Below are 25,140 nucleotides of genomic sequence, written 5' to 3' on the forward strand. Positions count from 1 at the left end.
TTATCTGAAGGACAGCATCTCCAACAGTGTCACGCACATATAATACTGTATTGGAATGTCAACCTTGGTTTACATGGTTCATCGCTGAAGTGGGACTAGAACCTGGGAATTGGTAATTCAGAGACAAACACACTACCAACTGAGTCATGGCTGACAGTACTTAAAGCATGAAACTTTAATTTAATCACAATCTTTAATTCTTATCCCCAAAAATGGAAAATCTCAGATATCCCAATTTGCATCCCAAGGCTCTTGGGAGTACTTGGGGATGAGTGAAGGGGGTGGGGTGATTGAAGATAAATGAAAATTGTTGAAATTCTGTTCAAAATTTCTGACAAGATAGTTCTAGGAGTGGATAACAATGCCTGCGCTTGGCAATAAAAATCATCAGTATCAGCAAATAAACCTGCTGTATTGTAAGATTAATACAATGAGAGGACCCAACTGTCAAGCAATTAACTCATTAATTTGGCCTAGGCCTTGCCTGATAGGTACAGGGTACTATTTATGCCATCATTCTCCTTCTTTTCAATTTGTTTTTAATGAAGATGTTAGTTTGTTCTGCTCGTGAAGTGCCCTGAGGATTAGGCACTATGTTATGTATTAAAGATTTTAAGTGAAGGCTTGATGGCTCAAGTGATGGCACATGGAATAGATCATAGAATCCCGACAGTGTGGAAACAGGCCTTTTAGGCCAGCAAGTCCACAACAACCCTCAGAGCATCCCACCTAGACCCACCCCCCAATAACCCACTTAATCTACACATCCCTGAACAGTACGGGCAATTTAGCATGGCCAATCCACCTAACCTACACAGCTTTGGACTGTAGGAGGAAACCAGAGCACCCAGAGGAAACCCATGCAGACACAGGGAGAATGTGCAAACTCCACACAGTCGCCTGATGGTGGAATCAAACCCAGGTCCCTGACACTGTGAAGCAGGAGCGCTAACCATTATGCCAAATATAGAATCACAGTATCCCTACTGTGTGGAAACAGCCCATTTGACGCATCAGGTCCATACTGACCTTCTGAAGAGCATCCCGACCTTCTGAAGATCATCCCAACCAGACCCATCCCCGCTACCATATCCCTGTAGCCCTGCATTTCCCATGGCTAATCCTCACAGCCTGCAAATCCCTGGACTCTCTGGGCAATTTAGCACGGCTAATCCACCTAACCAGCACATCTTTGGACATTAAGCATTAAAAACAGAAACATTAAAAGAATTATATTGAAGTGGAAATAAATGCAGCATTGGAGTACATATTGTAAATTCAGAGCAGGACTTGACAGCTTGGTAATTTCCTCAGAAAATAGGAGATATACATTTTACATACTACCAATGGATTACTAAATATATTGTAGAACATAAATTTTTGAAAGAATTTCCAATGACGTTTAAAATATCTTTGTCAGGGTGATATTTTGCTGTATTAATGTCCAATTTTCTTCCTTTACTCTACATGTTAAACTGTTTCCTAGGGAATAGTTTCATATTCACCTTTTGATACTTTACTGAAGGCCAGCATTAACATGTTGAGCAGAGGAGGTCAACAAGTCAAAATGATCATGCAGGGGAACACTTGACTCAGGTTCATACTTGCACATTCCAGCATTGCTCACTCATAGCAACCAGAAATGGGAATCCAAGCCTAAACCAGACAAAGTAAACTTGTGGTGAATTCATGACAACCCTACCCACAATTCTAACTAACTTGCCATAATACTGAGATGCTTGGTTCAATGTCTTAGCTACTGAGTAGTAATTCATTCTAAAGGTGAAAGAGTACACCAATACCAATCTTTGTCTTAATGCTAGATTTATTTACAGAATGTAGCTTTGTAAATGTCTATCTCTTCCTGAACTAACAGCAAATGTCCCAGGAGTCGCACTCGATATTTTTTGTTAAGTACCTTTAGCACATATAAAGAGCGACTTAATCGATCAGCATTTTGAACCTGTGTGTCCAGAATCTTAATAATACAATTAACATTTTGTGGTTTGAGACAGGAACTTTCCAGAGTTGATTGGAGTAGATTGTTCGCAGATAAAGGGATGACTAGCAAGTGGGAGGCTTTGAAAAGTGAGATGACAAGAGTTCAGAGGCATTATGTTCCTGTTAAGAGTGAAGGGTAAGGGCAGTAAGCAGAGGGGACAATGGATGAATAAAGATATTGAGGATATGTTCAAAAATAAGAAGGAATCATATATTAGTTATAAACAGTTGGGATCGAGTGAATTTCTTGAAGACTGTTTGGGGTGTCGGGGCATTCTTAAGAGGGAAATCAGGTGGACAAAAAGAAAATATGAGATAACCTTGAGAGATAAGGCTAAGGATAATCCAAAGAGACTCTACAAGTGCGTTAAGAGGAAAAGAGCCACCAGAGAGAGAATAGGGCCCCTTAGAGATAAAACGAGGTTGTCTAGGTGAGGAACCACAGGAGACAGGAGAGACACCAAACAAATATTTTGCGTCAGATTTTATTGTGGGGAAAGAAAAGAAGACTAGGGGAAATAAATATTGATGTCTTGAAAACAGTCCACATTGCAGAAGAGGAAATGCTGGAGGTCTTCAAAAACATTAAGGTGGATAAATCTCCGGGACCTGATCAAATGCATCCCAGGTCGTTGTGGGAAGTTAAGGAAGAAATTGTGGGGTGCCTAGCAGAGATATTTGCATCATCTACAGCCACAAGTGAGGTGTTGGAGGGTGGCTAATGTTGGGCATTTATTTAAGAAAGGCTGCAAGGAGAAGCCTGGGAACTATTGATCTGTGAGTTTGACATCATTAGTGGATAAGTTGTTTGCGGGGATTTTGAGAGGTAGGATCTATATTTTTTAATTCATTCACAGGATGAGAGCATCATTGCCAGACAGCATTTATTGCCCATCCCTAATTGCCCAGAGGACAGTTAAGAGTCAACCACAATGCTGTGGGTCTGGAGTCACATGTAGGCCAGACCAAGTAAGGATGGCAGTTTCCTTCCCTAAAGGACATTAGTGAATCAGACAATCAGCAATGGATTCATGGTCATCATCATCATAGAATCCCTACAGTGTGGAAACAGGCCCTTCGGCCCAACAAGTCCACACCGACTCAGAAGGCATCCCACCCAGACCCATCCCCCGATAACCAACCTAATCTACACATCCCTGAACACTACGGGCAACTTAGCATGGCCAATCCACCTAACCTTTATTGACTCCGACAGCTTGACTATTTCCTCTTCCTTTCCCCCCCACCTCCTTACCCACAGTTGCCGGTATTCTCTCAAGCTACCTGCGCTTCACTCACTTCAATTATTTCTTTGTCACACCTCCTTCATGATCCTCCTGAAAGCAAAAATCTTTGACCAACATTCTGGTTAGTCTGTCCAAACAAAGACAAAAGTTGCGTTTGTTTACCACCATTCATATCCATAACTTTAGGTTATTTGGTGGCACTACAGTGCAGTATTGAGAGAATGCTACACTTACTGTATTTTAGATGAGACATTAAGCTGGTCTGGTTTCTCAGGTGGATGTGAAAGATCCAATGGCACTATTTTGTAAAGTAGCAGAGGCGAGACCTGCAAATGTTGTATCAATTGAGTGTGTATATGTTCATGCTGTGATATTAGCATGGGGAGGTTAGGGCACTTATCTATGAAGCAGTTTCCATACAGAGGGTGAAGTAACTTCACAGAGGCCAGTATCCTGTCACCAAGTACCCTTTATTTACATTTGCAGAGTATATGACATTGGACCAGCTTCCTCAGAGCCAGCACTCAGTGCGAAAAGAACTTCTGACATTCCTGTTTATATCTGTCAGATACAGCTCCCTGATTGGACCAGGTTAACAGCCCCAATCAGGGAACTCATATTCTATGAAGTCCACCTGGCTGACCTCCTTACAATCGCTAGGAAAGGGTTGGTCTGTAGATAGAAAAAAAAATATTCTACACTTATGCAGTACTGGGTATTGTGAATAAAGCTATGTGAAAGTCAAGCCATCTCCTGCTATTTTCCCTTGGTCAGACTGTTATTATCAGATGAATGTTATTCTCTCTATCCTGGCCAATATCACACACATGGATTAGCTGCTTATCATCAGATTTTTAATTGTGAGAGCTTGCTCAGTGCAAATTAACTGCCATCTTTTCTATATAAATACTGTTTTTTTGTTTGTCTTTATTCTGTCAAAGGATATCCTGGCAAGGCCAACATTTGTTGTCCATCCCAGTAACACTTACAGTGAGTGGCTTGCTTGGCCATTTTCGAGGGCGTTTTGGGGACTGGTGTCACAAAAAAGGCCAAGCCAGATAAGATTTGTCAGCCAGTTGGGTTTTTGTTTAAAACAATTGATGATCATTTCATGCACACTGTTATTATGGATAGCTTTATATCCCAGATTTATTAAGTGAATTCAAATTTCAAAAACAAGTTCCAAAGAAGGGTCACTGGACCTGAAAGGTTAATTCTGCTTTCTCTCCGCACAGGTGCTGCCAGACTTGCTGAGATTTTCCAGAAATTATGTTTTTGTTTCTGATGTCAGCATCTGATTTTTTTCTCAAATTTCGGCATGATGTGATTTAAACACACGGTTACAGATTACAGGTCTCCAGATTATTAATCTACGCACATTAACACTATGCTTCTGTGTCCCTCTAACAGAAGAGTTATATTGGACTCAAGATATTAACTCTGTTTCTCTCTCCACATCTGGTGCTGGACGCATATGTTTTTCAAGCACTTTCTGTTTTTACCTTAAATTAATTTAGTGACTACACATTTTGGCTATAAATTTGGTTTGAGATAATGAGTGCACATGAAAGGCAATATATTAATAGAATACTTTTGTTTATTTTTACAAAGAACACCCAAGTGACCAGTCCCACAGGTACCATGATTCCATACAGAAATTATTTTGCAATCTGTAACTGTACAATAATATTGGCAGAGACATATCATTGAATTGGAATATGTTTCTGATATAAACAATCCTCTGAATCCAGTTTGCACACAAACCTTTTCAAGAGTCCTCATCAACCCTTGTTACCTCACCCAGCGATTTTCTCCTGCATTTTACTTTGATAGTCAGCTAGCATGTGGTGTATAATGTGGAAAGTGAGGTTATCCAGTTTGACCATATAGAAAAGCAGAATATTTAGTTTTGAAAGGAGTGCAATTTGTAAATGTTGCTGTTCAGAAGAACTTTGATGTATCTGCACAAGAAACGCCAAAAGTTAACAGGCAGATACAGCAAGAATTAGGAAGGCATTTGTCATGTATTGTAAACGTACTAGGAAATCTTGCGATAATTGGGCAGGGCTTTATTAAGAATATACCTGAAGTGCAATGTATAGTTGTTTCTCCCCTCCATATTGAAGGAGGGATATACTTGCATTAGAGGCAGGTTTCATTAGATTGGTCCCTGGGAAGCAATAGTTGTCTTATGATGAGATACTGAGTAGGTTGGGGTTATATTCTCTTGAGTTTAGTAAAATGAAAAGCAATCTATTTGAGATATACAAAAATCTGAAAGGGCTTGAAAGGTAGGCACAAGAATAATGGATAGAATCTTGTATTCCTGGAGTCAGTGAGGCAGGAAGGACTTCAGGTAAGATAGGGACACACCCATTGCCTGATATCATCCTGCCCTTACCAATGCAGAAAGACCAAACTTCCAACCCCTCAATTGACATTATATAGGTGTTAAGGACCATTTAAAGGCATCAGCCCACTGCCACTCATATTAATGCAGTAGGCCCGCCAAAATGTGGCATTTGCACAATAAAAACAAAGAATGAGGGCTCCTTGACAGATGGGGTGAGGGAGTTGAGTATCCTCAATCAAAGGTACCCTGTGCCTGATGGAGGCCATGCACATATGGAAAGCAGCTATTCATTGGGAGTCATTCCTTGATCTTGCTGCCAAACTACCCTGTCATTGCTTTCAAACCCCAGGTATTTCCCTCTCTCCATGACACCCATGCACCCCAAAACCTTCACAATTAATTGTTTATCTTGATCCTGGATCCTCTTTCTTGCAGCAGCAAGGCAATTTCAATAACTGGAGCTGCCGATCTCTGATGAGTTGGCACTTCCTAACAGGCAGGACTTAGCACCCTGGAAATCTATTGTGAGGGGCATTCCTACATAAGTAATTTATAATAAGACTGAAGTAGTCAGATATTTAATTGCTCAGAGATTCAGGAACTTGGAGAGAAAGGCAGGAAAGTGGAGTTAAGTCTATTAGATTAGGCATGGTTGTATTAAATGGCGCAGCAGGATCAATGGATCCACTCTTCTGTCTCTTAGTTATGAACGTTCATGAGTAGTCACAACAAGAAAAGGAGCAGCTTCCAACAATAATCTCCAAACAAGGACCTGGGGCCTGAAACTTTATTTCTGACCCTTATTTGATTGAAAATGACCCACTTGCCATTAGGTGCCTTCTGTGCTGGAGGTTCCTGGATGGGGGCATCCCATAATGAAGGAGAACAGGAATCCTCGAATCCAGAAGCAAACAAAATCTTTGTTGAAACATATGCTATGTTCTGTGAAGTAAGTGGCCAGCAGCACAACCAAGGTTTGACAGCTCCTGCTGAAGGGTAAGTATGTAAGGTAGATAATGGGGCAGTGTACCAGGTGGGTAAGGTGGGCAGGGTGCCAGGTAGGTGAAGTTGGTAGGTTTCAGATGGTTAGGTTACCAGATGATTGAAGGGTAGGTTAATAAGTAGGTAGGATGCCTAGTGGGTTGAGGACAAGGTGCCAGGTAGATACATGAATGGCAACAGTAGGCCAGAGATTCGGGCCAGGGCGGAAGTGGGAGAAAGTGAGACTGTTGTCATATCAGGTCAGGAGGGTGGTGTTAGGTCTGACAGCGTAGGGTTGTGAGGATGTAGGAGTGTGGTAGGGGTGGGGAGATTTATTTGGGTTGAGTTAGTGTTGAATTGGGTGCTCACGTTAATAATTACCCAGGAGTCAGGTTAAATTTTCAATCCTCTAACCATTCCAGGGTAACTGTTACGTTTACCTGAGTTGGAGACCTCCAACGTTTCTGACTTTAAGCGGCTTTAATATAGGGTAGGATATGTCAAATTTAAAATTTCAATATTCCCATGGAATCGGCTGCTTGGAAGATATGACATAATCCCAATGCACAATAGTCTGTGTTGCTCTAATCCATCAGAATATCTGAATTCTTGAGTTTTGGATGACAACAGAAAGTACAAGAGCATATCTCTAATATGGCCAATGTCATTTGAGCATCAAAATTAAACTACACCTTTTTTGTATTGCCCATCTGTTTCTCTTGACAATGTAATACAAATACATGAAATTAATTATGGTTTATTCATGTACACTTTATGGATTCTTCTCTCTGACACACTACATGCACATTGTAAATCAGTATACTTCCAATTCACCTATGATAGAAAAATCATGTTGAAAATATTTGAACTATTTCTGTCTTAGTCTGTTTTTTCATCTTTGATGTGAGGAGATGAAACTTCTAATGCTTTTACATTCATGATCAGAAAGCATCCCTGTGCACAAGTAAACTCTTGAGACGATCTGTTTAAGTAATTTGTACTTGTGATCTGCTTCTGATAAGCCAGTTAGAAGATGTTGTTTTTTGTGATAAATTTAGGACCACAGAGTATTAAAAAAAACTATGATTGATGTTTCTTTTGCAACTTATTTCTTGATTAGAAGGGAAACAGAAACAAACCTTTTCTGATGAAGGGTCTAGGCCCGAAATGTCAGCCTTCCTGCTCCTATGATGCTGCTTGGCCTGCTGTGTTCATCCAGCTCTACACCTTGTTATCATAAATCTCCTTCACTGGTTTTAATCCTTACCTATAGTATTTTCCTGTGAATGACAGAATATTCTCTTTCCTTTTCGACTGAGGAACTGTTGACATTTTAACAAGTAACCTCTATTTTCATATCAGCACTGTAAGAAAATACCCCTCAAAAAGCAAGACTATCGTAAAGTGTCTCTTAGCATAAGTTGAGGGAACATTGATGTTTGACCTTAGCTTGGTGGCAGCACACATGACAACTCATGGCAGGTTGTAAGATTAGGTGTCATTGTAGATACTTGAGCACACAATTGGGGCGAGTACATTTAATCCAATATGAAGGAAATGTGAAAGTGCCAGTGAGGCTGTTTTTCAAATGAGATGCTAAGCCAAAGCTTTAGTGAACGTCTATGATTGTTCCACAGAGATGAACACCAGGGTCTCCAAGTATGTTGGTAAACTTATGACCCTTAACCAACAAAACAGATGATTTGGTTTAATTGATTCTGGTAAGACCTCTCTGTGTGTAAATTATGCTGTCATGATTTCTACTTCAGAACAGTGACAACATTTCAGAAATATGTCTTTGGCTAAAGAGTGCTTTGGGACATCCAGATGTTGTGAAACATGCATGCCTCATTTTTTCCTTATGTACGTGAAAAATAAATGAGCTCAGATTATGGTGTCCATGAGGCAGGAAAGGAGATTTCAATTCTGTAGATATAATTGCTTCAAATTTTAATCAACAAAATAGTACTCACACAGAAGTAATGAGAAAATGATGATATATCTTTGCTTGTGAAGGTCTGACTGGCGCATTGGATATCCTTGGGCATCTGTTTCTGGCTCGTACCTGCATATTGCTGACAGGGTATACAAGTAAATTCTGATTAAATCAATGAGAACAAAGAGAAGCTTCGTTTCTTTTTCTTTAAAAGATTTCCTTGGTATTATTTATATATTTTCTGCTGATTTTCACTATTCTTCTCCTGAAGGCATTGACACAGCTCTATGGCTGCTGGATGCCCTCTGGTACATTGCGTATGTAACCATTATGTCTGTATGATTTCTGTCAGCACTTGATTCCACATGGTGGAATTATAGGCATGGTGCTATTTTCAATAGACACATTCTTTTCCAATTGGGTTTGTTAAACCATACGAGGATTCTCTGATTTTCCAGTTCAAGAGCCTGAAACCCATTCCTGCACTAATTTTTATTTTTTATTTATTCATAGGACGAGGGCATCAATGGTTAGACCAGCCCATCCCTAATTGTCCAGAGGGCAGTTAAGAGGCAACCACATTGTTGTGGGTGCAGACTCACACATAGGCCAGACCAGGTAAGGATGACAGTTTCCTTCCTTAAAAGACAAATGGGTTTTTCCTGACAATTAACAATGGATTTGTGGTCATCCTTAAACTCCTAAGTCCAGATTTTTATTGAATTCAAATTTAACCATCTGCCATGGCAGGATTCAAACCCAGGTCCCCAGAACATTATTTGTATCTCTGAATTAACAGTCAAGCAATAATTCCAATAGGCCATTGTCTACCCTAAATGACAAACTAGTTGTTTATATTCGAAAGGTGGAACACATTTCAGCATCTGTCTCTATTTTATTCATTTTGTGCTAATTGGTGAATATTGAATGAATGATGCATTTTGAACTTTGAATTTTGAATTTTGGATGGATGATGAATTTTAGCCCATTGCTTCTGTGTCAGATCTTTCAAAGATCTATGCCCTTAATCACACACTAGGCCTTTCACCCTAATTTGAGACATGATTTTCCTCTTCTGGCACTGAGTTAATTACATTTCGAAACCAACTATTGAATCTGCTTCCACCATTCTTTCAGAGAGTATGTTACAGTTCACAATATCATTATCATCGAGCACCTGTAGATCCCTACATGAATCTCTTGACAAATCATTACCACTCAATAGGCGTCTCTGGCATCTGCTGAAATACTATTTTATCACTTGGAATCTACTCCTGGGGCCATGGTGTAAAAAGGCTTGTTGGGGATAAATGGATTCATGTTATAAGGCCAGAAGGATTGTAACAGAATCAATGAGCGTATATTGCAAGGTGGAAATAATCTCACTGTCCAATGATGTGATGATTACTAAATCAAACTAAATGGTTTTTCATTGCAAAAAATATGAGGTTCATGCAATGTTCCAATAACAGATATTTTAAAAGCAGTGAACTTCTAATTTTCAAATTGATCCCTGTGACTTCAATATTCTTTCTTCAGTTGAACAGATTTTCCATGTGGGTGCTGAGGGACTGACAGTAATCCAATACAAAATAAATTGATACACCCTCCTTTTCAAACATGTACTAGTATTAACGTAAAAGAAAGCTCTGCCTTCATTGCTTTAAAGGATTGCATAACGGTAGGCACTGGAACAGCAAGAAAGAGGAAAGAAACAATGAAGTAAGGATAATGATGGGAACAGATTATTGATACACGTTCAGAACAAATCTCAGAATGAAGATCCAAGCAAAGCCAAGCTTTACGTTAGTTGCATGTGCTTTAGAAACTCTATCAGAGTCAATGATGTCTTCTTACTTTCAGATATTTTTCAATTTCAAGTGGTTGTTTTTCCTTTACTAGTTGTGTTAGATCAGAAGCTTTCTGATTTGTTATAGGGTCAGATTGCAAATTGATACTTTGCTATGCTACTGATAGTAGTACGAGTGTTGATGTGTTAGTGTGTGCCCTACTTACCAGTACAAATGTCAGTGAGGAAATATTATAAAAAATGTGCCAATTTTTTTTTCAGGTGGAATAACATAATTAGTTACAGAGAAAAACACAGCTAGCTTTGTTCTACCTTTCTACCAGACAAAACATTCAAACATTCCTTCATACGCATGGCCAATTTCAGGTATACAGTCTGTCATAAACTAATGACAGCAATTATTTTCATACCTCGATTGTTTCTTCATGAGATTTGCACAACAATGTAAGTTGGCATTCATTAGCCATCCCTGGTTAAACTGAGAATATTTTGGAGGATCTTATTCTTGAACTATTGTATCGTTTGAACTGATGGCACTGTCTCAAAGCAGGGACTTCCAATGATGAGCCCCAGTAAACATGAAGAAATGATGGTCTATATCCAAGTCAACATGGTGAATAACATATTTACAGCTGATGGTCTCCATGCTATTGCAAGTCTTGCAGACCTCAATGGTAGATGTTTCTGTAAATGGAACTTGCTGTTAAAATGTTGTTGATGATTTGGTGCAGTACATTGCATGGATTATGCTTACTGCAAGCACTGTGCATCAGAAGGGGAGAAGGTTGATATTAAGTTCAGTGGTAGTGGTGACAAACCAAACAAATACCCAGCCATGAAAGTAACCAAGAGTGAATATCAATCACTATAGCAATGACAACAAGAGATGCTTTATATCACCCACACAATTTATGGGCAATTTCTCACTTGACGGTACTTAGAACATAGAATATAGAACACAGACCATAGAACAGTACAGCACAGTACAAGCCCTTCGGCCCACAATGTTGTGCTGAACTTTTACCCTAAACCTAAGGTCTATCTAACCTCCACCCCTACCTTATACTATCATCCATATGCCTATCTAATAGCCGCTTAAATGCCTAATGAGGCCGACTCCACTACCCTCTCTGGCAATGCATTCCACGCCCCTACCACTCTCTGAGGTAAAGAACTTAACTCTGACGTCTCCCCTATATTTACCTCCACTCACTTTAAAACTATGCCCCCTTGTAATAGCTACCTCCACCCTAGGAAAAAGCCTCTGGCTGTCCACCCTATCTATACTTCTGATCATTTTGTACACCTCTATCAAGTCACCTCTCATCCTTCATCATTCTAAAGAGAAAAGCCCTTGCTCTCTCAACCTTTCCCGTAAGACCTTCCCTCCATTCCAGGCAACATCCTGGTAAATCTCCTCTGCACCTTTTCCAACGCTTCCACATCTTTCCTGCAATGAGGCGACCAGAACTGGACACAATACTCCAGATGTGGCCAAACCAGGCGTTTGTATAGCTGGAGCATATCTTCACGGCTCTTGAACTCAATCCCCCTATTAACGAAAGCTAACACACCATACACCTTCTTAACAACTCTACCAACTGGGTGGCAGCTTTCAGGGAACTGTGGACAAAATCCCTCTGCTCCTCCACACTGCCAAGAATCTTTCTGTTAACCCTGTATTCTGCTTTCAAATTTGTCCTGCCAAAATGAATCACCTCACATTTTTCTGGGTTAAACTCCATCTGCCACTTCTCAGCCCAGCTCTGCATCCCATCAATGTCCCTTTGTAACCTAGAACAGCCCTCTGCACTATCCACAACTCGACCCACCTTCGTATCGTCCCTGAACTTACTAATCCACCCTTCCACTCCTACATCCAAATCATTTACAAAAATCACAAATAGAAGAGGACCCAGAACAGATCCTTGTGGTACACCACTCACAACTGTGCACCATGTTGAATATTTTCCGTCCACTACCACCCTTTGTCTTCTAAGGTTCAGCCAATTCTGAATCCAGACTGCCACATTTCCCCCTCTCCCATGCCTCCTTACTTTCTGCATGAGCCTACCACGGGGAACCTTATCAAACGCCTTACTTACATCCATGTATACCACATCCACTGCTCTACATTCATCCACATGTTTGGTCACCTCTTCAAAGAATTCAATAAGGTTTGTGAGGCATGATCTATCCTTCACAAATCCATGCTGACTATCACGAATCAAACTGTGCCTGTCCAAGTGATCATAAATCCTATCTCTCAGAGCCCTTTCCAATAATTTGCCCACCACTGAAGTAAGACTAACTGGCCTGTAAATTCCGCGGTTATCCCTACTCCCTTTTTTGAACAAGGGAATGACGTTTGCCTCTCTCCAATCTTCCGACACTATACCCATGGACAGTGAGGACAAAAAGATCATCGCCAAAGGCCCTGTGATCTCTTCCCTCACTTCCCATAGAATTCTTGGATAAATACCATCAGGCCCAGGGGACTTATATATCCTCAAGTTCCTCAAAATTCCGAGTACATCTTCCCTACTAACGTCGACCTCGTCTAGCCTACCAGCCTGTTTCACACTGTCCTCCCCTACAACTAGGTCCCTCTCAGTTGTGAATACCAAAGGAAAGTATTCATTAAGGACCTCTCCTATCTCTTTAGGCTCCATGCGCAGATTCCCTTTACAATCCTTGATCGGCCCTACCCTTTCTCTGGTCATTCCCTTATTCCTTGCATATGTGTAAAAAGTCTTGGGGTTTTCCTTGATCCTATCTGCCAAGGTTTTCTCATGCCCCCTTATAGGTCTTCTGAGCCCTTTCTTCAGCTCCTTCCTAGCTAACTTGTATCCCTCTGGAGCCTTTTCCGATCGTTGTTTCATAAACTTTATTTAAGCACCCTTTCTTCCTCTTAACTAGTCATTTGACCTCTCTTGGAACCAAGGCTCCCTCACTCGGCTGCATTTTCCCTGCCTGCTAGGGACAAACATATCGAGCACACGCAGTATGCATTCTTCAAACAATCTCCACATTCCTATAGTGCTCTTCTCTGACACCATCTTTTCCCATTTTATGTTACCCAGTTCTTGCTAACAGAATTGTAATTACCCTTCCCCCAATTATAAACCTTACCCTGCTGTATGTACCTATCCTTTCCCATGACTATTGTAAAAGTAACAGAGTTATGATTGCTACCGCCAAAATGCTCTCCTACCAACAGGTCTAAAACTTGGCCAGGGTCATTGCCAAGCACCAAATCCAAAGTGGCCTCTCCTCGTGTTGGTCTATCAACATACTGTGTAAGGAATCCTTCCTGAATGCACTGGACAAAATCCGTTCCATCTAAACTATTACAACTAAAAAGTTTCCAATCAATATTTGGAAAGTTGAAGTCACCCATGACTACAACTCTGTGACTTCTGCACCTTTCCAGTATCTGCCTCCCAATCCGCTCCTCCATTTCTCTGCAACTGTTCGGGAGTCTGTAAAAAAGCCCCAACAAAGTGACTGCTTCCTTCTTGTTCCTGACCTCAACCCAAACTGACTCTGTAGACGTATTATTCTCAAACTGCCTTTCAGTAGCTGCTATATTAGCCCTGACTAGCAATGCCACTCCCCCGCCTCTTTTACCACCCTCCCTGTTTCTTCTAAAGCAACTAAATCCCAGAACTTCCAACAACTTCATAATGAGATTAACAATGGAAATATATATCCAGCACCTATAACAAAATTGACAATATCAATTGATTTAAGAAGTACAGAACGAGGATAAAGGATATAAATGAGATAAGAATCACAAAATGAATAGTTTGCATTTGTGAAATCAAAATACAACTACGACTCAAATAAAAGGAAAATACTAAGGATGCTGGAAATCTAAAACAAAAACAGAAAGTGCTGGAGAAACTCAACAAGTCTGGCAACTTTTGTAGAAAGAGCAACAGAGTTAATGTTTAGATTCCAAATGAATTTTCTCCAGAAAAGTTCTGGACTTGAAATACTAACGGACACCTGAAACTGTTGCAAGATACTCTCAAACGAACATGTTACGATTCTCAACTCATTGATTGCCAGTTCCGATGTGCCACAGTGATAAACTGCAATGGCCTCCTCAGAAGACAGACACGAGATACGACTGATAGGGTACCCTTCATCATCCAGTACTTCCCTGGAGCAGAGAAACTACACCATGTTCTTTGCAGCCTTCAACACATTATCGACGACGATGAGTACCTTACCACAATCTTCCCTATGCCTCCACTTCTTGCCTTCAAACAGCTGCGACACCTTAAATAGACAATGGTTCACAGCAAACTACACAGCCTGGAGAATGCCATCAACCACAACGCCATACAACCCTGCCATGGCAACCTCTACAAGACATGTTAGATCATCGACATGGACACTACTGGCACATGTGGGAACCCAACCCACTAAACACTTGGCAGATACTGATGTGACTCAGCCAACGTTGTCTATCTCATGCGCTGCAGGCAAGGATGTCTCAAGGCATGGTATATTGGTGAGACCATGTAGAAGCTACGACAATGGATGAATGGACACCACATAATGATCACCAGGCAGGGGTGCTCCCTCTCATGGGGGTAACTTCAGGGGTCAAGGACATTCAGCCTCTGATCTTTGGGTAAGCGTCCTCTCAAAGTGAACTTCAAGAAACACAACAACACAAAATCATTGAGCAGAGGCCGATAGCCAAGTTCCATACCCATGAGGATGGCCTCAAACATGATCTTGGGTTCATGTTGCACTACAGGTGATCCCACCATACTACGTACTCCCATACACGTACACCTCATACACACACACCACATACACACACAGACACACACACACACACACACACACACACACACACACACACACACACACATTCTCTCACATACACACACTCATACTTACACACACACTCTCTTACACACATACACACACACTCACACGCAAACACTTCCTCACACTCACACTCAATCAAGCACACACGCATATGCGCTCTCTCTCTCTTTCTCTCTCTCACACACACACACGCAGTCACATACACAGACACAGACCCACACATGAATTATTTCATCCAAGCTTTGGATGTAGTTGGAGGCACATTCTGTTTTGCTCAAAAAAGACCTGACCCCAGTTTAAAACATAGACAGATTCTAAGCAAGACCTCACACTTAAAATCTAGAAAGGAATCTAGATTTTGCATTTTAAACAGCTGCCTTTCTAACTGATTAAAGATTCAACAAGAGGCAGCCAGTTTTAGGGTCGTTACCTTTCTGCTTATAAATTCTGGGTCTATACCCTCTCTCACACACTATGCCTAAGGCAAGAGCTGAGCTATGAAAGCTTACGTTTTCAAATAAACCTTTGGAATATAACCTGGTGTCATGTGATGATTGACCTTGTCCACCCCAGTCCAACACCGGCATCTCCACATCTGTTTTTCTCTCCACAGATGCTACCAGACCTGTTGAGTTTCTTCATCACTTGCTGTTCTTGTTACAAAGGCATGTACCACTTGTTGTCCTATTGTTACACTTTTAAGGCTGACAGGGTACAAACAAGAAAAATACAAGCAACATGGATTAGAAAGTACAGTGAAATGCTAAAGTTTATGTCCCATTTATTTTATTGTATTTTTGCAAAGTCAGTATGCATTTATTGAGCAAATTTTGTGCGTTTGGACCTATGACTGTACCACTGCCACATTGATATAAATATGAATTATTGATTTTTGAATATCATCAGCCAGTTTAATATTTCAGTTTTTCAAGGACTGGAGTGGTTTCAAAATGGGACCAAGAATTACCTTAAATGGGCACAGGCATCACCCAATTCATACAGATTGGTTTCATGAAAACTGGCCAATATAGATTAAACAAAAGAAAGCCTGAGCTGAAATTAACATTTTCCTGAAGGGCATCGAAACCAAACAGGGCACATCCTGTGTGGTCTGTAAAGGCCCTAATATGATTTACACCATTATGATAAATTTCACATGTTGGAGATGGAACATTGCCTGCAATTATCAAGCCTGGACACAATGAAACATATAAGCTGTTACTTCAAGTGGTTCTCACTTGGGCAGAAAAAATAATAGGATTTAGAATGCAGAATTGAAACAGAACTAACCAATCATGGTTACAGGTTAAAATCAGCATGCCTTTATCCTTTTTTTTCTCAGTGTCATCAGATAAGAAACATGTTCTTATTCCACTCCAGAAAGCCCTATGTTTGGTTCATTATTGCTACACAAGATAATAGTTAACTATATTTAATTAAAGGATGGCACAGCTTCTTGTTAAAGAAGTACTTAAATAATTTTTCTGCTACCAACCAACTGAGAGGTTGAGAAAAGGGAGCTGATTTATTACTCCTCATCTGGTAGGAACACTACCTTAAAATTATTCTATATTGTGGTACTCAGCAACACCTTCCTGATTTTGTATTTCTAGTACACCTAATTATTCTAATTTTTACTCAGATTTTCTCTATTGTTATCCCCATGTACCAATTCCTTGATGGGTGACCTCACTAGGAAGTCACTGACATCTTCAATCCAATCAGTATTCCTCAAAATACAAACAAAACTGGACCATGAACATATGTCTCCTAATTGGCTCTTAGTGCAGTTTTACAATCACAAAGATATGCTCAAGTTTCCTCTCATTCTAATTTGAAGCTTAGAAAGGAAATGTTTTGCATCAGTCCTGTTCACTGATGCTCAGTTTGGGTACTTCCACTCCTGCTCAGCTCCTGACCTCATTACAACTTTGATCCAAAAATGGACAGAAGAGTTGAACGCAAGGTGGGAGTGACTGTCCTTGACACCCTGATTGGTTAGGATCATATTCACTGGTGTTTAGAAGAATGAGGGAAGGATCTCATAGAAATCCATGAAATTCCAACAGGACTAGACAGGATAAATGCTGGAAGATGTTCCCAGTGACCGGAGAGTCTAGAATCAGAGGGCAACGTTTAAGGATATGCGTTTGGCTATTTAGGACTGAGATGAGGAGAAAGTTCTTAACCTAAAGAGTGGTGGAGTTCTCTGCCATAGAAGGCATTTGAATGTTTTCAAGAAGGATTTAGATATCGTTCTAAGGGCTAAAGGGGTCAAAGGGGATGGGTAGAAGGTGGGAACAGGGTACTGAGTTGGATCTGAGATAACAAGGTGTAGAGCTGGATGAACACAGCAGGCCAAGCAGCATCAGAGGAGCAGGAAAGCTGGCATTTCGGGCCTAGACCCTTCTTCAGAAATGGGCCGAAGAGATTACAAGAGAGTTGCAGTGGGAGAGAAATCCACTGAGGTCTTTCCAGAGGGAGCAAACTAACTTCTTCAAGGTAGGCATCCTTAGAAGAGGCTTCGCAGTGGGGTTAAAATTGTTTCCTACTATCACTGAGTTGGATCATCAGTCATGATCATTTTGAAAAGCAGAGTAGGCTTGAAGGGTGAATGGCCAACTCCTGCTTCTATTTTCTCTGTTCTTATTAAGGCATCAAACAACTGCACATGACATCAAGGAACCCAAAAAGACTGAGGTAATTGGAAACCAGGAGGAAAGCTCTACACCATTTGAAGTCGCAACTAGCCCAAAGGAAGATGGTTGTGCTTATTGGATGTCAGTTATTGTAGTCTCAGGAAATCTTTGGAGGATTTCCATGGGTAGTGTGTAAGGCCCACATGATTCTCAGCTGCTTCATTAATGATCTTCCTTCCATCACAAGGCCAGAAGGGGCAATGCTTACTGATAACTCAATGATCATCTCCAAGACAACTTAGTCACTATGCTATCACTTAAAGCTCCACTATCAATGTTCTGGGTGTTACCAGTGACCAGAAACTGAACAGCTGTACAAATATCATGACTACAGAGACATAGGTCTCTGCTCCACCCTCTGCAACTGGATCCTCGACTTCCTGACACACAGTCTGCAATCAGTGAAGATAGGCAATAGCACCTCCTCCACGACAATCCTCAATACCAGCGCCCTACAAGGATGCATACTCAAACCCCCACCCTTGCTCTATCCCCTGTACACTCACGACTGTTTGACCAAATTTCAACCAAACTCCATCTGCAAGTTCCCTGACAATACCATAGTTGCAGGCCGGGTATCAAACAATGACAAGACAGAATACAGCAAAGAGATAGAGAGCTTGGTTGCATCGTGTAAAGATAACAATCTCTCCCTCGACTTCAGCAAAACCAAGAGCTGATCATCGACTTCAGGAAGCGAGGAGGAGGGCACATCCCTGTCTACATCAGTAGAGCTGAGGTGGAGAGGGTCGAGAGCATTAAGTTCCGAGGATTGATGATCACCAAAAATCTTTCCTGGACTACCCACATTGAAGTAGATGGTCAAGAAGGCACAATGCCTCTTCTTCTTCGGGAGGCTAAGGAAATTCAGCATGCCCATGAGAACTCTCTCCAACTTTTATTGTTGCACCATAGAAAGCATTCCATCTGGATGTGTCACAACTTAACATAGCAACTGCTCTGCCCAAGACCTTAAGAAACTATAGACAGTTGTGAACACAGCCCGGTCCATCACCCAAGCCAACCTTCCATCCATTGACGCCTTCTTGCTGCCCTGGAAAGCCAGCCAACATCATCAAAGATCACTCCCACCCTGGCTACACTCTCTTCCAACCTCTTCTGCCAGGCAGAAGACACAAAAGCTTAAACTCATGTACCAACAGGTGCAAACACAGCTTCTTCCCCACTGTTATTAGACTTCTGAGTGGACGTTTCAGATGTCAAATCTAATGTTGATCTTCCTTTTTTGTGCACCTTCTTTGCAGCTGTAACTGTGTATTCCTCACTTTGTTCAATCACCCGATGATCTTTGTGTGTTATTTCTGCCTGCACTGCAAGCAAAACAAAACTTTTCACTGTACCTAGGTACATGTGACAATAATAAGTCAGATCAAATCAAGTCAAATACAAAACTAAGCCCATAGTTGGGATTCTGAAGTGATTAGCTTACTTTCTTATTCCCCAAAGTTTGTTCACATCTGGAAGATATAAATCTGTATGAAATGCTCTGCATTTGCCTGAATGTGTTCAGCTCCAGCAACATTAAAGGAGATTAACACCATCCAGGAAAAAGCAACCCATTTGTGTGGCACCCACCAGCACCTTCACCATTCATTCTCTTCACCACCAATAAGCAATAGCTGCAGCATGTATTGTTTATGAGACGCAGTGCAGCACCTTTCAATTCCTGATTTTTTACTCTTAGTTCAAGGGTAGCAGGGGCGGCATGGTGGCTCAGTGGTTAACACTGCTGCCTCACAGTGCCAGGGACCCAGGTTCAATTCCACGTTCAGGTGACTGTCTGTGTGGAGTTTGCACATTCTCCTTGTGTCTGTGTGGATTTCCTCCAAGTGCTCTGGTTTCCTCCCACAGTCCAAAGGTGTGCAGGTTAGGCGGATTGGCAATGCTAAATTGCCTGGAGTGTTCAAGGATGTGTAGCTTAGGTGGGTTATAAGGGGATGGGTCTGGGTGGGATGCTCCAAGAGTCAGTGTGGGCTTGTTGTGGCCAAAGGGCCTGTTTCCACACTCTAGGGATTCTCTGTTCCATATGCATGGAAGCACCAGCACCTACAAGTTCCCTTCCAAGCCACAGAATGGAAGCTATAATCACCATCCCTTCATTTTCAACAGGCCAAAAACCTGCACTACCTCCCTAAAAGCATTGTCACTGTATCTACACTGTCGATGTTGCAGGCCTTTTCTCTCTGAATGACCTGCTTCTCTCTGAAAAAATCCTGTACACTCTGTTTGACCTTCTGTTTTTCTGCCTCCTGTGCCAAATGGCACATTGTTATTTGACAAAAGTAGTTTATTTTCTCTCTCTCATACCACTGTTTCTAATGCATAGCATGTTCACATTAAGGATTTTGTTAAATTGCCAAAATGTCAAAAACAAAGCTTAAGTCAATCCTGGCCACTCATAAAACACAAATGAAACTATGCTATGTCCTTCCCTTCTTAACAAACACAATATAGAAATACAAATCACACTTACAGTTATCCATGGTTCTGCTACAAAGCTAAAAAAAAGTGGATGGTGGTATCTGAAACTGCTTGAGAAACTCAACAGATCTGCCAGCATCTGATGAAGAGACGTTGGACACAAAGCATTAACTCTGTTTTCTCCCCACAGATTCTGCCAGACCTGTTGAGTTTTGCCAGCAATTTGTGGTTTTCTTACATGTGTTTCTGTCCTCTTTAAAACAAATGTTTCCAAATAATAATGTATAATAATAATCATGTCACCTATTGCTTGGTTAGCTCAGTTGGCTGGGCAGCTGGTTATTAATGCCTAAAAGCATGAGTCAATTCCCCCACCAGTTGAGATTACCATGTAGAAGTCTCCTTCCTGAGATTCTCCTTCCCTGAGGTATGGTAATCCTCAAGTTAAACCACCAGTAATCTCTCTCTAATAGAGAGCAGGGCTATTGCAACTTCACCTTTTATATCACAGTCTTTCATCATAAATAACAATTTTGCCCTTCATTGTGGCTCTGATTCCTTACAAACAAATATTTCTGTTGATTCTGTCAGTGGGTAAAAAATGATCATGTCATTATTTCAATCTGACAATGACAGGTCTTATAGGTTCAATTTTAGATTGGACAATATACTGTATTTCTCCAGAAAGTACTGGAAGTAGTAAAAGTGAACAGGTAAGTGAATGCATCTAAAAATGAGAGCTACACTTTTTGAAATGTATTTCTTACATAACTTGATAAGGCACTTGGATGAAAGGCTTTTCTGGACAATAACAATGTGATATTCCATGTGGATAGTGGTAAATTTCTAATCCAGTCTGTTCCAGACTTCCTGGTAAATCTGAAGGCACAAGTAATTTATGTCGTTGCCAATTCTTAAAAATACTTCCTTTAAGTCAAAAAATAAACCGTGAATATAACAGATCTCACATTTGTGGTTTAAGGCATGAATATTAAAGTATTACCATCATCCTGCCACCAATATTTGAGCTATTCTGGGCTTTTAAACAATTTACTGTTTATTTTCTAGGGGAGAAAGCTCCATATTTCTATTAAATTTTATGAGAAGAAGTCTGTGATTTTAGTCCTAAGTAGCCAAACTCCATTTTAAGATCATGCTTTCTTACCCCCATACCAGCCAAAATCATTTTCTTGTATATTGGAAATTTGTATTATTTTAAGAACAACTCTCAATTTTCTAAACTGAAGAAAACATGAACCAATTTCATGTAAACTTTCATCACAATTTCACACTTCTATTCCCATTATCGAAGGATTTGGTTTTCTGTATCCATACTCAAGGAGATCTACCTTGAGATTCATTACCAACAATAAAACATAATACTCAAAGGTGGTTAAAATTGTTTCAGAGATAGTAGGAACTGCAGATGCTGGAGAATCTGACATACAAAGGTGTAGAGCTGGATGAACACAGCAGGCCAAGCAGCATCAGAGGAGCAGCATTTCTGAAGAAGGGTCTAGGCCCGAAACGTCAGCCTCCCTGCTCCTCTGATGCTGCTTGGCCTGCTGTGTTCATCTAGCTCTGCACCTTGTTAACTCAAAGGTGGTGGAGGCTGTTGGGAAGGGGAGACGGAGGTGGAGAGGGGGTCACAAGTGGCAGTGGAAACAGGGTGAAGCCAATGTACTCTTAATACATAGGTTTCATTGATTAATTTTGTGCCAGTTCACAGGCATTTAGTGATCTATGCAAAGGCACATTCATTTCCCTTTGATGCTTCCATAGCTCTTGTTAATTTAGAAAAGAAAACTTCAATTTATCTTTCTTGAATCCAAAGTGAATGATCTCATGCTTAGATGCATTCACTACCTGTCTGCTACAAGTGTGTTAAATGATATATTCTGTCTATATACCTTTCTAACGTGTTGCTCCTTTGCACACAATCTATCTTACTTCCACATGTAGTGTTATCTATAAGCATCCAACTTATCAATGAATATGTTGATAATCTTATACCCCAGAGTAGATCTCAGGTGCTCATTATTTTCTTCACTCTGCTAAGCTGTATGCAAACTTTGTCCCCACACTCTGACCCCAACGTCCCAGTTAATTTCCAGCCCAAGTAAAGCAGTTTTATTCAGCTAAATTAGTGCATTTCCCAATTATAGGACATCCTGAAGTGTTCTACAGCAGTGAGGTATTTTTGAAGTGTACTGACTGGAATAATGTTGGGAAGATGACAGATAATTTGTACATCCACAAGTAGCAATGTGATAATGTGTCAATCCATATTGTGATATCAATGGAGGGATGATCGTTGGCCTTCAACCTAAAACGACCTTTCTATGAAGCAATCACTCACTAATTGTCAAATGATTAAAGTTTGGAGTTAAAATGTAGGTTTGCCAGGGAACTTGTTAGGCAAGTCTTTCCACATTCAATTCTTTCTGTTGTGTGTTTATCCTCTAACATATTGATTTTTTTTTGTTTTGCTTGTGTCCCTTCATGCAGTTTTGTGACAAGGGGCAACACTGTAGCTCAGTGGTTAGCACTGCCATTTTCCAGTGCATAGCGAGGTTTTGATTCTACCCTTGGGCAAATGTGTGAAGTTTGCACGTTCTCCCCATCTCTGTGTGGGTGCTGTCCTCTGGGTGCTCCGGTTTCCTCCCACAGTCCAAGAATGTGCACGTTAGGTGGATTGGCCATGGCAAACTGTCCGTAGTGTCCAGGGATGTGCAGCCTAGGTAGATGAGCCATGGGAAATGCAAGGTTACAGGCATGGGGTGGGTCTGGACGGGATATGCTTCAGAGGGTCAGTGTGGAATGGTTTGCTTCCACACTGTCAGGATTCTATGATTGTATGACAACTGCAACCTGGTCAGTATTCCAATCAATTGGTACTCATTGATATTCCCTGGCTTTGCCTTCTATTTCAACAAAGCATAATTTCCATTCAGCATAACTATATATACATGGAGGAAACCACAGGTATGAACTCATGTCCCATCTATAAGTAGCATTATGAGGGTTTGACTGATCTAACTGCATTTTGTCAACAGGTTAGTTTTGACAAGAATTTAACCCCATGTATCAAAGCTGTGTTATGCAATTAACCTGTGATAAACACATTGATCTCAAATTAAGATACTGTGGCCAATAATAAGATGGTTGAACTTATATAGTACCTTGCCAAAGAAAAAGCATTTATCTACCGCCTTTCACAATCTCTGGTATCCCGAAGGGCTTTAAAGCTAATTGAGTACGTTTTGATGTGTAGTCACAAAAGTTGGAAGCTCAACGGATTTAGGCAGAGTGAGATCCCACACACAGTAATGTGACAACAATCAGACAATATGTCTTTGGTGGTGTTGGATGAGGGCACTAGTAAAACTCACCTTTTTAATCTTCATGGACTCATTTTCATCTACCTGAGAGATTGGACTGGACTTTGACTTAAAACCTCACCGAAAATATGACACCTCTGGCAGTGCAACATTTCCTCAGTAAAACACTTTTTTTTTGTTATTAATTTAACCCATTTTCCTAATCAACCTGTTCAGAGATGCTATTACATACCCCTGGAACAGATAGGTCTTGAAACCAGGTCTCTCAGTCCAGGAGTGGGGACACTGTTACTACGCCACAGGAGGGCCCTTAGGGCAGCACTGGTGGATCAGGCGGATTATGAGTTTCAAATGCTGTAACCCCTAAGCATAAAGTAGTGTCACACAGTTAAGCTATGGAAAATGATGTTTCAGTTAGATACAACCAGAGAATCTTGAATTCAAATTATGTTTTTAAGATAGAAAGTGCTTCATACTTTTTCATAATGTTTCACTGAAGGAGATTTGGATGTTGAGATAGGATGTTATGAGAATGCATAGCATAGAAAGAGGCCAATAGTCTCATCATAGAGCATAGAATGTAAAATATAGAACAGTACAGTACAGAAGGGGGCCCTTTGGCCCACCATGTCTGTGCCGATCATTATGTTATTCTAAACTAATCCCATTTGCCTGCACATGGTCCATATCCATCCATTCCTTGCCTGATTAAGTGCCTCTTTAAGGTAGGTATCTTAAAGATAAGTGATTCTTAAAGGTAGCTTAAAAGTAGGTATTGTATTTGCTTCTATTACCATTCTTGGTAGTGTGTTCCAGGCACATACCATGCTCTGGGAAAAAAACTTTCTTTACCCCTTTAAATTTTTCATCTTAAACCTATACCCCTTAGTATTTGACATTTTCACCCTGGGAAAATAACTCTGACAATCCAGCCTATCTACACCTCCCACAATTTTATGTACTTCTAATAGGTCGCCCCCTCAGCCTCCATTGGTCTGGCAAAGACAATCCTACCTCTCCTTATAGCTAATACATGCCAATCCAGGCAGCATCCTGGTCAACATCTTTTGCACCGTGTCCAAGGACTCCACATTATCCCTATTATGTGGTGACCAGAACTGCGGACAATATTCTAAATGTGGCCCATAAGTAAAGTTTTATACAGCTGCAACATGACTTGCCAACTTTTACACACGGTGCCCTGAGTGATGAAGGCATGCATGCTGTACCACTTATCCACCTGTTTCTGCCACTTTCAGGGAGCCATGGACTTGCATCTCTAGATCCCTCTGTATATCAATGCTCCAAAGGGTCCTGCCATTTACTGTGTACTTTCCTCTTGCATTTTACCTCCCAAAAAATGCATCACGCTTGTCTGTTCCTTTGATCAAACAATCCAATCCACTGATATAACAAGGTGTAGAGCTGGATGAACACAGCAGGCCAAGCAGTATCAGAGGAGCAGGAAGGCTGACGTTT

Source organism: Rhincodon typus, chromosome 28, assembly GCF_021869965.1.
Source record: "Rhincodon typus isolate 14 chromosome 28, sRhiTyp1.1, whole genome shotgun sequence".
Taxonomy (NCBI): domain Eukaryota; kingdom Metazoa; phylum Chordata; class Chondrichthyes; order Orectolobiformes; family Rhincodontidae; genus Rhincodon; species Rhincodon typus.